The sequence below is a fragment of the Melozone crissalis genome, unplaced genomic scaffold (assembly GCF_028551555.1).
Source record: "Melozone crissalis strain CALT ecotype California unplaced genomic scaffold, PUWL_Pcris_2 ptg000018l_1, whole genome shotgun sequence".
Taxonomy (NCBI): domain Eukaryota; kingdom Metazoa; phylum Chordata; class Aves; order Passeriformes; family Passerellidae; genus Melozone; species Melozone crissalis.
In genome coordinates this window covers 26349344-26366789 of record NW_026535796.1, presented here as the reverse complement: position 1 = coordinate 26366789, position 17446 = coordinate 26349344, and positions in this window count along the sequence as shown.

Here is a 17446-nt window from a genome sequence, read left to right as displayed (position 1 = left end):
AATAAACTTTCCTGTATCTCACTTTTCATTCAGTTTTCTTCAGGATCATGTTCTTATGTGTGACATAAGCCTATATAATGGATTTGGGATTTTAGCACTGGACTAGTGTTGCAAAATGCACAATATAGCATGTTCAGCCTCTAGGAGAGAGACACCAACTTAAAATAATTGATAAACTATCTCTGCTGGGTGATCCTTGTTTGAGGTACACTCACTGCTGTGCTCTCTCAGAGAGGGTGAATAGCTATGAAACTAAGTCTTTGAAAAATTGCTTGGATTTCATATGACACCCAAGAACAATATGACTTCCAATAGTCAGTTATGCAGTAAGAATTTTGTAGCTTGCTTTCTGTAAAAAATATCAATCATTTGTGATTGAAAAATGAATCTGTAAAGTTAACCTAGTCTGTCAAATTTGATTTATTCAGAGGTAAACAACATTCCAAGAGGATTTAGTGAGCCTGTGTTTGGCAAAGGGGTATGTTCAGGTTGTGGCACTACATAGATTGAATGTCCAAACATTTAAAAACTCTTTTATCACTGGCCTGAATACAAAAACGACAGCCTTCATTTGGTGACCTTAGAATGTCCCTGCTATTTGTTATGGGCTTTCTGTATTTAGTTTAACCTTCCATCATGCTGGGGTTAAATAAATGACAAGTTGTTATTTTTCTGATTTTTAGATTAATATTGAGCCATTAAGCTATAAGCATATTGAGCAAGATCTCAAGCCAGTGTAAATCAGTGTAGCTTCATTGTTTCCAGTGGAGCTTTGCTGAATTGCATCAGCTGAAGGGTTATGCTGTTATTTGGAGCAGTGCTGTATCTTGCTTTCATACACAGCTTTTGGCTGGAATGTTTAATCTGTAAATCACAATATTGTCACTCTGTTCCTTATCCTAAGCTCTGCCTGCTCATTCAAACATGTCTTTACTCTTGCTTAGAGCTGTTCTCCCCTCCTCCTTTACTTCACTTCTGAATGTTTGGAAACCAAACAATAATCCAGGTAATGTACTGATATTTTTTTAACAGCACAATTTTGAAGTGGTAACTCCCTCTCTGCTGTTTTAAACATGGACCACATTTAAAGAAAAAAAATCAAGGCCTGAGGTCAATTTCCGCACTATATTTACAATTGAAATTACCATAAGCATGCATGCAAATGGAGTGTCTGAATGCAAACCCAGTGAGATGGATGTCTGCCTAAAACAGAGGGATGGTAATTGCATGCAGAAATGTCACAGAGCAATTGCACGCAGACCCGTAGCCTCCATCTCAGCTGCATTTAGCCTTTGAACTGCTTCTCCTCTCTTGCAGGCCACAGTTCACCCTCATGAAGTAACTTCTTGTCTTGAGAAAAACAAGCAGACATGCAGAGTCTGTATTCTTTCATTGATGGTTATATTTGCAGCAGGCAAAGGTGGTTGCTGTTGGAGAGAAAAGTAGGAAAAGAATTCACGTACAGATACCCTTTTCCAAATCTCTAGCACAATGTGTTGCTGCATTCAGTATCTTCAAGATTCTAGGTACTGTTTCCAATTAACCTGGTGCTGCCTGAGATCACACAGAACCCTTTACACATTGTAGAAAAGTGTATGCTTGGCCAGCTACTCTGAAATTACAAAACTCAAGTCTTTGGCCTTATGGTTCAGGGAGCTGTGGAAGTAGAGTGCTTTTGTCCGATGAGTGGCAGTGCTCTGTGGTTGTGCTAGTATAAAAGCAGTTTAAAAATTACATCTTAAAATAGAATGGTCTTCAAAAGAAGAGATAAGGAAATATGTCAATTATTGTACCAATTTCTTTTTTTTCTTCATGCAATTAACATCAAACTAGAAAGAGAAGTTAAATTGTTGTATTTCTCTTGATTTTTAATGTTTTTAAAATTGTATTACAATGTTTTTGATAAATGATAAAGGTTTATGCTAATTTTAATTTTATCAGATTTACAAGCCTGTCTTAATACATAAACCAAATTTTCCTCACAGAGAAACAAGTTACAAGTTTCTGGTTTATTGTCTTCCCTCCTTCCTTTCCTAACTCCAGTGCAAAACACAGCCGGAACTCTTTTTTTGACATTGTGTATGATGAATGTCTAATGTAAATCTAAATCTAATAGGAAATATTTATCCCCTGCATAATCTGCATTTTTTTTAAATGCTAAAGCCTTTCTCAATTTAAATACAACTCTAAAATTATATTGTTTTAAGGAAACTGATGGGCATGGCCTTAGCACAGGTATATGATGGAACAAGCACTACTTTTGAGTATGTTTCTGTGAACTTCAAAGAGTGCATGGAATAGATGCGTGCTTATGCATGCATGTAGAATAATAAATATAAAAATCACACATTTATGAACCTTCTTACTTCTACAGCCTTTTTTCGAGACGATCTGGTTGTGCATCTGCTCAAGCACTTTTCAATAAGGAATCTGAGACACTGTATGGTTTACGTCGTCATCCAGTAATGTGACAGTTCCTGGTCTGTGGACCTGCTGGGAAGGCTCCTTTTAGAAGTTAATTCCAATTAGAAGCAGTTGCCAGACAATTCTGTGCCCCCTGCCTGGTGTCTGTGTGGCACACAAACTTACCTTTCTGTTTTTCCAGTCAATGCATGTGTTTTATTTATTTTATTTATTTTTCGTCTGGTCTAAATACTCCACTCCTGAGCTGCCTACTTTGCAGCATGGTGGACAGCACTCAATAGTCCTTCCTAACCCCCCAGGCCACTAAAACACTTGAGAGAAAGAAAAGTGTTTTTTGAGGAATTTCTATTTTCCATTTGATCTTCTATCCATGTGGGTCCCTAAAATGCCTTTATTCATGCAGCACAATGCCAGGTGCTTTTGCCTAGAAGTGGCCAGCCATGGATGAGCCTTGTGGGTCAGTGTGCTGCCTGCCTCCAGGAGCTGACCCCAGTTTCTTAAAAATACACTTAGTGTATACATTGGTAGAGTGTAATGTTACCATTTTTGTATCATCTGGGTAAGGAAGTACATTTTTAAAAGTCAATAAAACATTTTTATTTTTTAAAAAAGGTTTTTGTTCTGTGGAGTGACAAAAAATATACTTGCCATTAACATGACCTGTCTCCGGTTTGCCTGCTCAGAGTTTTCTTCATTGTTTAGAAAATACTGCATCTTAGTGCATTGTTTCTGAAAACTGTAGAATTGGTTACAGACAGGTGTTGCAAGATGGATCCCTTAAAAACACATCGCTTGTGACCTATGATACCATTGCTCTTTGTATTCCTGAGTCTTTCATATGGGAAAATAGGAGCTAAAAAGAGATGTCAAAATTTGGTTTCAATGTGATCTGATTTATGCTGCAGCATTTCTCAAACAATGGATGGATCCCATACTGATGTATTCTGCCACTAAGCCCCTTCATTCATTGTCACATGTAAAATTGTGCACAGAAATTCAGTTATGGTGTCATTTTCTTTATCATCTTCAGTGTGGGTGGCTTTGGTGTGAGAGCCTGTACCATTCCGGGTACAACACATGTTCCACCATCACATGTGGTGGAGAGGCCAGCTGAAATTGTGTTCCTGGGAGCTCTGAGGAGCTGACCAGCCATTTGCCTTGGAAGCCTTTCTGCACAGTCAGATAGCCCAAGATAAAATACTTTGGATAAAATATTTTATAATACTGATAAAATACTTTTCTGTGATGACTTCCAGTCCCATTCAGCCACTTTTTTTCCAGCAAAGCAGTGATTTTCTTCTTATGAATAATAATTTCTTGTTCTTCAGTGTATAAGTTTGCATTGTGTTATGCTGACATTTTGCATGGATGGGCCCAGCATACTATGTCATCTTGGCTGCGCACCATGGCTTTCCTGATCTCTGTGTTACCTGCCACTTCTATCAACCTTGGGAGTTTATTTACTGCCATATGATGGATGCAAATTTTAAATAGGGTCAAGCCCAGTGCCAGTTTCACATACTAGACATACCCTCATTTTCTGGTAATTTTTTGCTGAAAACCACCTGTGGGACCTGTCTGCTGGTCAGTTATTAGTCCACTTAACCATATAGCTTACCCTGTCTGAAATTTACTGTTTATGGGACAAAGCAGTTTAGTGGACAAAATTTATTTGGTTTTATATCTATATCATCTATCAATGTCTATCTATATCTCTACCTATCTATCTATATTTGTCATCACTGTAGTATCTGTTCTTCACATTTGTAGCAGATGTGCGCGTCTCAAGCCTTGTTTCCTTTTGAAAACAGATGTATTTGTCTCCATTTCCCAACTTTTTATCGATGTCCTCTGCTAATCACTTCAGAAAACAATTTCTGATTTTCACTGAATTTCATACACAATATCTATTGCATAGGATACTCAATAAAATAAAAGATGTTTTTGAGGTCCCAAGTGAAGAAGAGGGATTCTCTGAAAATTCACGTTAAAAGACACCAGAAAGCACACTGGGAGAGATGCTCACTTATTCACCCCATTGCTGCTTTTTTAAAGTGTGGTGTACCCTGACTGATGTTGAGGTCAGTGACAGGGCCTAAGTGCTATTACTCTGAGTTTGTACATTTCCCCTTTCTCAGGTTTGAGGCTGGATGTGTGACCTTCCATCCTTACATTCTGTCAATACATAGACACTGCACATGTTGAGAAATAAGATTTTTTTTCTGATTATTACATGCAACCAATAATTTTCACTCTCTTCATTGCAACTGTAAAGGGCAAGTAGGATGCTGACTGGTACCCAAAGGCTGTGGATTTTGTTAGTCACAGAATCAGTCAATGAACAGAATCTTCTTCATCTTTCACTATTAAGTCTTCATTCACCATATCACTGTACATGTTGGAATGCAAAAAGTGCAATAACAGTGCCAAACATTAGCAGATTAGTATGTCATATGCTCTACTAGATGGTTACGCTGGATATGTCAGGTCTGAATCTCCCTTCTTCACACTTTCTTCATCATCTCATATTGCCGACTGTAAACAGGACTCGAGTCTCCTTCGTGTGTCTGGTGCAGGATGTGGTGCTGGACAGGAAAGAGCAAATGGCCAGTGTTGTACCCTAGGCCTGTGTTTCTAAGCCATGCCCTGGGCTGGCCCAGCACTGAGAGCCATTCATTGCCCCATATATTTGAGTGTGGTAGCTCTTCTACAATTGCATTAATGAATGGGTGCATCCTTTATTGCCCTTCCTCATGTAACTGTTTTTCATATCTAGCCCTACTCATATGACATGGAGTTCTCACACCTTGGCGTGTTAGAAAGTTAAAAAGTCTACTTCTGGTTTGTGGAAAACCGTAGTTGTGCAACTTCTGAAACAGCACTGTTGAGTAACTTACTGCACTGGAGTGAGAGAAAGCCTCAGGTTTCAACATGAGATGGAACAGAAAAGGGAACTCAACAGTGGCTGCTGAGGGACAGACTGCAGAGTTACAGCCCAGATTACAGGCTCCTGAGCATGTCCAATAAAGCTCTGGTTAATACAACTCTGCTTGCTTGTCACGTTTCCCAGGGCAGTAACAGAACATGTGTGGAGCCCCCAGACCTGCAGGCAGACCTGGAAAAGCAGCAGCAGATGACAAGAGTGCTCACCCCACCACGCTGCTCGGGGGATCCCTGCCAAATGCTAACGTGCCTATCAGGGAAGGCACGCTGTAACTTAAATGTTTGTCTCTTCAGGGATGCTTGGTAAGAGACACGAAGAAGTTAACCGTGTTTTTAGCTGAAATAGCTTCCATAGACGGTTTTTGTGGGGAATTAAAGGAAAATGCACATAGCATATCATAACCATCATGGATAACCTACAGAGTATTAAATGTAAATGCCATATTTGCTGGGTGCTGATTTTCACCCTTTTTTCCTCTTTCTTTCCTATGTTAATACAGTCGATTGGAACATGGACTTTAAAGGAGTCTTTGGTGTACCTTTTATTTTAAAAGGAATTTCTTGTATATTCTTTGGACACGATGTACATGATGACTTTCAAAGCGGAGTGCTTGCAGCACTGACACGCTCATTGGCTTCAATAGCACCACAGCTCCAGTTTTATTTAGCTTTTGGTATTTGTCAGGTTTGGGGTTTTTTTGCAGAATATGTAAAATCAATCAAAAGTGTGATTGATCAAAGTAAAAATATTGTGCAGAGCTTTGTATTTGTAAAATAGATGTGGACTGACATCATCTTTTTCCACACATAGAGCTCACCATCACTCTATAGAATATTTACAATACACTCCTTGATCAATATTGTAACAATTACAGAAAATGCATTGTAAATACAGTAGGGAAAGAGGCAACCAGAACATAAATGGAATGACTTTGTTTACTTGAATAGTCCCTGAGCAAATTGTAGTCAATGAGAAAAAAAAATCCATAATTTCAAACCATTTTGCACAATTGACAGGCCCAGGAGAGGAACAGATTAAGGAACAGAAAGATTCCCTACCTTGGCAGTAGAGAAGACACACTTGTTTTCCCTTTGCTTACCATCATCAGCTTGGAGCTGCAGACTGTATTATTCAATTATTGTATATATTTGGTAAATTACTTTGAAATGTCGTGATGCTTCAAAGCACTGTAAGAACTGGATTTTGTGTTGCACAAGACAGTTGCTTATTATTGTGGCTACCAATTTTCTGTGTGGCAGGACCCGATGTTCAGTACTTATAAAAAATTATATTCTTACACTGACACTCAGTCTCTTGGGTGCATGGTATAAGGTGGGTGGTACATTCCTGGTGCATTCCATATGCTCTTGTGAATGGGAATTAGTGTCTGAGGCATCCTGATTTTTCTAGAAATAGGAATTTTAAAAATAAATATTCTATAATTTTCTTTCTTTTACTAACAGTTTCTTCTAAAGCAGATCTATATGTTTTTATCAGCCCAGGTTTTTTTTTTTTTAACGTAAAAATAAGTTTTCCTTCAGATATAATATATTCTTCAGCAATTTTTATTTCCAAATCTATAGGAACACGTCTAACCATGCCATAATAGAAAAAGGAAAGGTTTACTTGTATAATAGAAAATTACTTTTGAACTTTCTAGATTGTGTTGCTGTTGGAATGTATATACAAAATCATAAAGTTTTCTGGTGAGAATGGTCTGAATACAGAATGCACCTGAAGATGAGACTAAAATCTAAAACAAATATGAAACTTTTAAATTCACATGTGCTAGGCCTTCCCATTTGCAAGTTTTGACAAATAATAAAAAATACAAAGCACTTAATGGCTTAAAAATTTGCATGATTTTTCTTGCTTGTAAGCAGTGCAAAATAAGCATGGAATAAATGTGTGTTGTGTGTCTTAATATACAGTAGAAAAACCACTTAATACACATTCAGGGGCTACTGTGGTGAACACATATAAAGGAGACACAAATGGGAGAGGATGTTATGAATAACTGCATTTATATGGGGAAAATGCAGGTCTGAACCTGCACTCTGTTGTTCACTGCTCGTAACTTGCCTGTCTAATGTCCAAATTATTTGAGTCATCAAAAGGAGATGCAGAAGAAAAAAGTAACTTGAATGACCAGTTGCACTGAGGAATACACTAAAAGAGTCAAAATTAACATATTGCAAATAATCTGCAACCATATTGCAAATAATTTGCAAATAATTATTTGCAAATTAACATATTGCAAATAATCTGCAACCAGATATTAATTTAAATTTTAAAATAGCAAATGATGAGAAAGTGGGTAGCATAAACCAGCTGCTTCTTCAGGGCTGATATGAAGGTCTGTGTTGCACTGATTATACATGGTGAATAGTCCAAGCCAAGTCTCATTTTTACATCCCTTGAATGCTTTCTGGCCCAGACAATTCTGTATGGTAGCCATGCCATGTGATTTGTGGCAATGCTGTATCATCAGAGTGCTTCTGTAGCAGCAGCAGACAAAGTCAGCATCCTTACTAGCCACATAGGATTTATCCTTTGGAGAAGCTTGGTGACTACAGTGCTAAGACCTCAACTTTGAAAAAACAAACACAAAAGGTCTCAATTTTTCCTGTTGTTGGGCAATTCATGGAGGTTTGCGTCATGCCTGAAGCATTGCATTTAGCTGAGAGAGAGCACCTAAATTAGATGTCCAAAGCCTAATGAATCTAGGAAAAAATCCCCATATAATTTTAAAATTTTGGAAGAAATTTTTGCACCTGGCAGGCTTTTTAAAAATAAAGTTTCACAAATCAGATGCAGTGGCCTCAGAGAGGATACACAAGTTTATAGCAGCTGAGAATCTGGACCTTTGTATGACAAAAATGGAATTAGATGAAGTTCATTATTCTAAATGTCACTTTTATAATAAAAAAAGAACTTGACAGTGACTGCATGACAAAACCTGCTATGAAAGGGTAATGAGGGGTAAAAGACAAAGGAAGTCTAAATAAGTCCTTTTACCACAAAACCAGAGAATAATAAGCAGAAATTGTAATGGATGTAGAGGAGAAAGAGAAATCTATATTGAGCACTTTTTCTGCCTGGAAAAGACTTATTTAATTTAACAGGGATTAAACCCAATAGGTTTCTATACATTCTGTGGAGGATTCCTTAAAATTATTGTAAAGGAAAATTATCGCTTTAACAAAAAGCACCTAAATTGACAATAGTCACTCATCAGTGCAGTAGTTTTGTTTTCCCTGCATGTGGCTTCTCTGACTTTTAAAAGTATAATCACAGAGGTGGTCAGAGAATTTATTTCAAAATAAATAATTTCAAAATTGATTTGAAGATAGGCTTCTTCAGCTAATTTTAATCTCACTGGAGTGGTTGCCATTAGCTAAGAAGTAATAACTTCAGTTTTTTTCAAAGAGTTGCCACTTAAATAAATATGTTGTGGTTTTGGTAGGCCAGAACGTTCCCCATTACTTTAGGTGATTGTAAATTTTTTTCCTTTTAATGAAGAATGTCCTATCTGCTAAGCTGTTATGGTGCACCCCTGCCAGTTGCATTACTGCTTATTGTTACGCTGTCTCACATCACCTATAGGAGCCTGTGAATAGGGACTGAATAAAATACTTGCAGTGATATTTAACGTTAGAATTTCTCTCACTATTCCATTACATAAAAATATTATTAATGAAATCTAAAATAAGATTCCATGCCATTGTGGCAAACAGAGAAAATTGCCATTTTAAATTCCTCAGTAAAAGTGAAGAATGATTGTATATGGTTATTTATTAAAACATGTCCCAAACAATACCTTAATGATACTTGTTAACAGAAAGTAGGTAACAGAAAGTAGGTAAACTTAGGTAAGGGAAATATTATTTTCTGTAATTTGTATTTATTAGTTTCATATCTTTTCCATCATCCTGTGTGAAAATCAGCTTAGATTAGCAGATTACTAAGCATCAATGTGCAAAAAGGGCAACATTGTTTGAAAAATAGTAACTCTCATGATGAGTTTTTTATTTTAAGCGAGATGCTTAAAATCATGGGCAATACATTTTTTGTTGTGATGTCTATTGGCATGGTTTGCATATAATGCAGAACGAAAAGCCTACCATATAGTTCTGATGAGACCAACCTACAATTCAGTTTCCCAGAAATGAGAATTAATAGAACAAGCAATAACATCCTAATTTCTACATGACAGCTAGAGTAACACTTAAAAACATTCTGCATTACAGATAAATACACCGCTCATTTTCACAAATGGAGTCTGTTTCAATTCTCAGCTGTTGGATGATGATTTGACTTGGAGCAAAGGCAGCATAATTGGGTAACAGCTGAAATGTGCTTCATTGTAAAGGGTTGAAAGATCCATTGCTGGATTTTCAGGAGTGTGAATTACAATTCCAACAATATCAGAAGCAACTAATTCTATTCTTTAGAAGTAAGAACATAAAAGAAGTTTCAGGTTTTCTTATTTCAAGCTTTAATTGAGGCCTAGGTTGTAACTCATTTTCATCCCTGAATGGGTGGTAAAAACATACACAGTAGGTAATTCACACTACCTCAAAAACTGTTAGTGCCACAAGAAGACTAATCAGGGTAAGCTTCCAGTAGCAAATTATCAGCTACAAATTAAAACCTTGCCGCCTGTCTGCTAAAAGCAACCTTTCGCCCCCACCCCAACATATTTGTCTGATTAGTAACTGTTGGATTACTACAGGATATGAAGAATAGGGGGTGATCTGAGAAAACCTTCAAAACATTATGTTTCATAAGTGAACAGGGAACAGTTTTAAGCTCTTATTTTTGTTTTACTGCCTCATTTATGGCATTTTGAAAATCTACTATTTTTTTCCATGACACACTTGAAAATAAGTCAAGGAAGCAAGATTGATATATAATTTTATTTCAGTTGTAATGCATCATTGTAGGCTATAAGTTAAGGGAAAATGTGCATACATTTGGCAAAGCATCCATACTGCTGTGGATATTTATTTAGGAAGTGACCTATCCCATCCTCCACACGAGTCCTTTGCCCTTTCCAGAGACACATTAAATCGAACGAGTACTGTCTATCATTAGGAGCACTGAATTCCCAAAAATTTTCAGGCAGATATCATGCCTAGAAGAGTTTCATGCCCTTTGAGTAAATCATTGGATTCATTTAGTGCCTGAATCTACATTTCTAGTTTTCTGTTGTGCTTGTCATAGCAGTCTGGTTTTAAATTAGATTTGAAGTCAAAAGTAAATATAATTCCTCGCTCCCACCAATAAGGGAAGGAAACAGAAGAGCAAGAAGTGATCAAGTTACGATAAGGTCTTGTGTAATATGAAATATGCTCATTTTTATACCTCTGAATATCTTTCCTGAAAGCATCTAAATAAAAAAGGGATGGGGGGACATGATTATTTAAATGTACTTTTTGGGAATAGTCTCACTGTTCTCTTTCCTAGCCCACAAGTTATTTAAAAGTGCTAGAAATATTTGCACTATGCACTGAGAGAGCAGCTTTTCTGACATTGAGGGTGGGAGATTTTACAAATCACAGGAGACTTGCTCTCTGCCTTAATCTCCCCACACAGAGCCAATTTGCAGTGATTTGGGGATTTTTTGGCATGGATGTTTAAGTTAAAGGCGCAGTGATCCCTGGAAAAAGGATTTTCTGCACTCTTTGCAAGCCCCTTATTTGTGGGTTGCTGTATACCTGGTGTGAACAAACAACTTGCAGCCAGAAAATGTCATGAATATCCTTCCCAAATGCCCATTTTATGCTCTGGATTCTGTTTCATAGACTTGAATTCCACAAAGTGCTTAAGCCTGCATATAACTCCAAATGGTCTGCTCACTCTTTAGCAGTGAGGTTGTGTGCTCACACACATGGGGTTGTGTGCTGTGCCTTTCTATCATTGGTCATTGTGATCCTTTTGGACTCCAGTGATAAAAGTAGCACAGCTCATGGTTCCTGTGTATCAGGTGAACTCTTGCCAGTGGCGCAGCAATGTAAGCAGACAGAGAATCATTTCTAGGGAACATGTTTTTCATCTGAAGTTAGGTCATGTGCTAATATTGTAACATTCACCCTTTGTCCGAAACCTATTCAGAAAATAAATAATTATCATTTCTATATTTGTCATGCATGGACGTTTTTTTAAAATGTATTTTATATTTTCAAGTGCTTCATGTTTCCCTGATGGGGAAAAAAATAAAACCAAGAATCCAGGATAAGACACATTGTTCTGCTGATTCCTCTTTGTCTGGGAGCAGGTAGCACTGTGCAGTTTCATGACAGTGAAGTATACAGTGTATTTAATCAAGTCAAAGAGTACTCGAGCCAAATTAAATGAACCTGTTATGCTTCTATACTTCCAGATGCTTCTCTTAATTATGCTTCCTAAGTGTTAGGACTTTTCATCAAACTAGTCATCATCTTGCATCAGAGCCTGGGTGAGTCCTAGACAACCAAAGCAAAACACAATACTTTTATTTTTGAGGTTCCTGACTGTTCCTCATATGTGTTAAGATATACATGAATGCTCATTAAATCTACTAAGATAACTGTTTGATGTGTTACTCAATAGATGAAACATAAAACTGTTCTTTAAAAAATCAGCAAAATTGCTCGGAGGAACAACAAATTCATACATCAGCCCATTCTTTATGTTCTAAAGTGCAATTTACAGGACTGAACTAAAGCAAATGTCATACCTTTAATTTCATAAAAAAGTTATGTACAAGTCTATTGTTCAAAATAATCACATAACTGGGAAATTCACTGAACAGCTACCTTTCTGCTCAGCAGGGTGCCATTTTATAGACTTTAAAATTCACTAAGTTCAAGCAGCTTTCGTTCTCAATAATACATGTGCTAAATATGTCACATTAAAAGTGCTTTTGGCATGTAAATGATCCGTTTTCACATAGAAATGCTTTTAAAAGAATCTGAGCTCACTTTTTTGGAAATTATAAGTGCATTGAATTTCATTGTCCTACAGAACCATGTAGAGTTGATCGAAGTGAACTACAATGACAAACCAACCCTTGTCAGCCCTTATATTTATGTATCATTTGAGCTGTCAGAAGTATATTTAGTTGCACTTTCTTATACATATTTTCTACTCAGTTCAAAAAAATAAAAAAAAATTGGTGTAAGGAGGGGCCTGTGGGTTTCTTTTCTAGGCCTAAGTGCTCACAAGCTCCTCTGTGTATAAAAAGTTAACATTTCACTGGAAGACTTGCAACACGTTAAACTGATTACCTAAGCGAGTTAATTTTTTTCTTAGAACTCAGCAGTACTTCTACTACTGCTTTAATGTTGAAAGATAAGGCAAATGTTTTACAGGTGATTTAGGATGCTTATCCTCCAAAGAGCGAATTCAGAATTCTTATGCATAATATGAATAAAACTGAAAGCATAATCTCTGTCTCTCACTGCTTCATTATACTGCTGCATACTGAACAAATACTCCATACTCTGTATACTGCAGAGTGAGTTTCTTTCATGATGAGTTGATTGTAGCTATTCCCATTCTCTGTGCCTCCATGTAAGGTACCATGATAATGCCAGGCACATCCACCTTTTAAAAATCTTTTGTTCTTTCTTACTAGAATAAGTAAGGCAACTTGAATGCTGTTTGGAAGTCATTAAGGTATTATTCTGGTTCCCTATAATACCGTACATGGCTCCAGGGCTCTCACAGATAGGTGTTTAAGAAAACAAACTGTCAGAATGTTCACTTCTTATTTTAAATATAGAAGCCAGAATTTGTGAGAAGACTCAAAATAAAAAAATTAAACTAGAAAGACTTGGTTTCAGAGAAAGAGAAGAAAAATAGGAAAGAAACAAATGTATCCATAGCTGCAACTCTAAAATTAAAGGCTGTGCCTCTGAGCTGGGTGTAGGATTCCATTTAACTTGCTTTTAAAAAGTGAGATGTACCTTGATCATACATTAACATATATAGGTGAACACTTCTCCATTACCATTGCCTGTAATTCACAATGCAAGTAGACTAAAAATGTGGGAAAGTGATATGGCATAAAGGCAAAGGCTAAGTATCTGTGTTTGGTACATTTTTAATAACATTTAAAATTAATTCTTGTTCGTGTTGATAATATAATATCAATCTTTTGACCGTTTCAAATTTTGAGAGACACAGGAACTGAAATATTTTTCTGTCTTCTGAGCCAATACAAGACGAAGAGGCATTTACACTTACATTTCTCCTCTTTCTTGGACACATTCCTGTTATATTATGTTTTATCTAAAATTCATCTGAACTGGGAATATTCGTTGATCCTTTGAACATGGAACAACTGACAGAAAGACCTTCAAAAGCATTCAAGCAAAATATTCCAGCCCAATAATGGCTGCCTATCAACTGGCTATAAGCAGCCATCTGCTCCAGATAGAGCCTCTGGAGAAGCAATTGGCCAAGGCATCCTGAAAGTTGTCCATTTGACTGTGATGATGTGTTTGCTAGATGCCAGTAGACATTTTAAGCCTTCAGGGCTCTCAGATTAGCGGTTGTAATTTTTTTTACCAAGCATCAGATTGCAAGATTTCTACTTCTTTTGTAATACCCATTTAATAATGAGGAAAATCATTGTATTGAAGTGTCAAATATTTGTTTTACCATCTTTCAGCTATGTGTAATTATTTCAACAGTCATGACCTTGTCTTACAGGTACTAAGCCACAATAAGACATGTAAAGGACAATAACCTACTTAATCCTGGTTTTCCATCAAAAATTGCCTAATCAATGTTTAGGATCTGAGTCTGAACTGATGATGTCCACATACTCTTACCTCTTAAAAACAGATAAACTTCTACTGAAAGAAATGTTTTATAATGTCCATTCCAGAAATGAGATGTGAAGAATGACCTCAGATTATGTCTAAACATGTTCATAACACAAATACTCTCTAAAAAATCCTGAAATATGAAGTAATTTCTTTAAAAATGTTACTTTTATATGTGAAGTATTTCTAAATTCTAGTTCTCAACAGCTACAACTCAGTGTATCACATATATTGCCTCATACCCCCTATGGAACTGTCATTCAGAATAAATAATAGGAGTCCACAGACATTGTATTTACTTCCTAGAAATCAATGTAAAAGCTGATAGTCTTTAGTAAAGTACTATGTATTTTTGTCTTTTTTTTAATTCTTTGGCATAATACTTTATCATAAACCCTGTTTCTTTTTTTTTATTTCATGAAGGTAAGTAGTTTATAAAAAGATAGATTTTCATTTTAAATAAATTCCATAGAATTTTTTAATAAGGATTTGTTAATCCAACTCAAACTTGGTGCCAGGAAAAAGTGCTTTCATATATTTCTGGCTTCATACAAATTCTAACTTTGTGTCTGGCATTCAAAGCCATTTACGGGGATTTTTGAATTACTGACATTTTTAGGCCTTTAGATGTTGTGGATGCAACACTGAAAGCACTGATTTACTTTTTAACTTTCTGCAGTATATTTTAATAAAAAAGAAAGTGAATAACATTGCTTAACTTTGAACATAAAAGAAATCTCGGTCTCATTAAGTCAACAGTAATGCTCTCCTTAACTTCAAAGGAGACCATGATTTCATCCAACATATCTAACAGTTCCGTAAAACACACAATGAAAATCACTTTACAATATTGGCAGTCAGAGTAGGCATTTTGCATGCATCTCAGTAAAGAAAAGGCACAAGCGTTCTCACTTATTTACTAATGCATGACAGCTAAAAATTAAAAGAGCAGAGGAATTTTTTGAGAGACATTGTGTTAGAACTCTGGGAATATTAAGTGTGCTCCGCATCCATGTCAAATGACACTTAAAATCTACGCTGCGAAATCACAGTTATGTTATTCTGAGTACTCCCTTATTTGCTGGCCAAGAAATAAGTTGCATGATTTCTCTTCATGAGGGCACAATGTTCAGGGTGTGTGGGTCAAATGCACGCACCAGCACAAGCAACCCCATTGGCTCAAAGCAGAGAACACTGCAGTACAGTTTCCATAAATGTGCAGTAAATTCGGTCACCTAAGACTAAGTGTTAATGCATATTATTTTAGTCATTTTTTATGATAATGGTGAAGCAAGTCTAAAGGCATACCTTGAAAAAAAACTGCAGGAAAAGAGAAAAGATTGGACAGATGCATTATAGTGAATTTTAATATGGCTATGTGTAATTACTTTAGTGTATACTTTAGCTTACTTAAACTCGAAGTGGGACAAAGGATTTGAGAGGAATAATTTCAAGGCTGCAGGGGAAAATGTGTAGAAATTTTTTAATATTATGTAGAAACAAAGAAGAAAACTCACCCAAAAGCTAATGTTTTCTGCCACTGACTCTGATGGTACCACAGTCATTGTCAAGAATAGCTTTCTAATAATGAAGGCATAGTTTGAGAGAATGACTTGAATACATGGTGTCGCTGACCTTCTGGAACAACATTTTATGACTGCTCATATGTCTCAAGGTCTTAATTGCAGATAAAGACTTTTCATTTCATAAGAAAGGGTTTCCAAACCTCTGGTGAATTATAGTAGTCTTTATCTGGCAATATTTTCCACTCTGAAACCTGTTGTATGTTGATTTCAGCTGAGTCCTTATACTGATAATATTTTCCAACCTTCCCTATGCATAACAAAAGAGATCTAGCACTTCCACATTCCTACCTTAACACCAGAGGAGTCTTCTGCTTACACAAGGCTGAAAAGCTTTTATATCCTCTCTGCAAACAGCATGACTGATAAGAGTGGTGTGGGATGATGATATGATATATCATCCTCCTGAATCTTATAAAAACTAAAAAAAAGAAGCATTGCAAATTCTGATGGGCAATTTTGTGTCTGGGTCTTTGATAGCCAGTCTCTGTTCTTCATCCACAGAGGATGTCAACAAGCATTTGCATTACTGCATTCTCCCCAGGTGTGTTGGCCCATGCTGGTTCTGTCTCTGCAGCTCCTCACTCGTGTGTAGCCTATATGCCCATCTTTAATCTCCTTATCTATATCTAACTCATTTATGGTGGGGAGGAGTTTTCAGGAATTCTCTTTCCCAGCTGTTAGTTATCGCAGTTGGTCTGAGCCATGCTCTCTGCTTACATGAGCACCTCTAAGGCTTTTTCAGCTGAAGCCAAGCAGGTTGTTTAAACCATTGCTACATCATCACGAACTGTGGCTTAAGCTACCATGTCTCTGTCTTCACACTTGAAATAAAAAATGCTGAGATTCAGTCATTGTGTCAGAGACGGTGAAATTCAAGAGCAGAGTCCACATTCTTCCCTTAGTTGAGATTTTTACCTCTGGCTCAGATCAGTCTCCACTACGCATTAGTATTTGACATTCAAGTGATTCCCAGGGGGACTTCTAGGACAGATTGAGCATCACTGCAACTAAGCACTTTTAAAGTCCTTTGAAATTTTACAATAAGAACATAATAAAAAAGATGCTGATATATATATATATATATATATATATATATATATATATATATATATATATATATATATATATATATAAAATTAATAGCCAACAAGTCTCCAAAATAGAGCACAAAGGCCACCATTATACATGGACGCATAATTAATGTTGCATTCCATTTTTCATTAAAGAAGAGGATGAAAGAAAAACTTATTTTCTTAAAATAACAGAACTTACCTTTTGAGGATAAAATGAATTTTCTGATCTTTACAAAATGCATAAAACAATACTGCAGAAAATTGGTGCTTCAATAAATTGTGCTATTGTTTGTGTGTGCCTGTGTCATAGAAAAACCCTTTGTAATTCTTTAAGTGACTGTAATAACCCTGTTTATTCTGGGGTTTGGAGAGTTTAGAACTGCTGTGCGGGAAGCCTGTAGCATTCTGTGAAATCACTGTTTGGCACAGCAGCTATTCACTTGGACCACAGCTTCCTCCAGGTTCTCATTTCATGCACTTGGCCATGGGAATAGTAATCTCTGACTGGCATCCGAGAGCACTACTGCAATACAACAACTGCTAGTCAGGCAGGGTCAGGTTGTATATTCACAAGCATCAATGGTTTTGTTTTGGATTACAGTC